Source organism: Biomphalaria glabrata, chromosome 12 (genome assembly GCF_947242115.1).
Source record: "Biomphalaria glabrata chromosome 12, xgBioGlab47.1, whole genome shotgun sequence".
NCBI classification, from domain to species: domain Eukaryota; kingdom Metazoa; phylum Mollusca; class Gastropoda; family Planorbidae; genus Biomphalaria; species Biomphalaria glabrata.
Window position 1 is genome coordinate 372,741 of NC_074722.1, and position 1,183 is coordinate 373,923.

The window sequence follows — 1,183 nt, forward strand, 5'->3', positions numbered from 1 at the left end:
CCTAAATATAACGAAATTGAAAATCCCAGTCTTCTCCAGGATTCATGCCGGATACCACTCAGTTCAAAAGTCAATCGCTTCACTACTCATCCACCGCACCGCACTGTCTGTAGTCACTCATTGAACTTTGTGTGTTTGTAGTCTCTCATTGAACTTTGTGTGTTTGTAGTCTCTTATTGAACTTTGTGTGTTTGTAGTCCCTCATTGAACTTTGTGTGTTTGTAGTCTCTCATTGAACTTTGTGTGTTTGTAGTCCCTCATTGAACTTTGTGTGTTTGTAGTCACTCATTGAGCTTTGTGTGTTTGTAGTCCCTCATTGAACTTTGTGTGTTTGTAGTCCCTCATTGAACTTTGTGTGTTTGTAGTCCCTCATTGAACTTTGTGTGTTTGTAGTCTCTCATTGAGCTTTGTGTGTTTGTAGTCCCTCATTGAACTTTGTGTGTTTGTAGTCCCTCATTGAACTTTGTGTGTTTGTAGTCTCTCATTGAACTTTGTGTGTTTGTAGTCCCTCATTGAACTTTGTGTGTTTGTAGTCCCTCATTGAACTTAATGTTTGTCTGTAGTTTCTCATTGAACTTTGTGTCTGTCTGAAGTCCCTCATTGAACTTTGTGTCTGTTTGAAGTCCCTCATTGAACTTTGTGTCTGTCTGAAGTCCCTCATTGAACTTTGTGTCTGTCTGAAGTCCCTCATTGAACTTTGTGTCTGTCTGAAGTCCCTCATTGAACTTTGTGTCTGTTTGAAGTCCCTCATTGAACTTTGTATTTGTCTGAAGTCCCTCATTGAACTTTGTGTCTGTCTGTAGTCCCTCATTGAACTTTGTGTGTTTGTAGTCCCTCATTGAACTTAATGTTTGTCTGTAGTTTCTCATTGAACTTTGTGTCTGTCTGAAGTCCCTCATTGAACTTTGTGTCTGTTTGAAGTCCCTCATTGAACTTTGTGTCTGTCTGAAGTCCCTCATTGAACTTTGTGTCTGTCTGTAGTCCCTCATTGAACTTTGCGTCTGTCTGTAGTCCCTCATTGAACTTTGTGTCCGTCTGTAGTCCCTCATTGAACTTTGTGTGTTTGTTCTTCTTTGTGGAGGATTGTTATTTTTATTTATTTATTATTATTAGAAAAGAGTCCATGTAATCACAACAGATTTCTAATAGGAATCAATGAAGCAGTCTTTATCTTAGTCTTAGT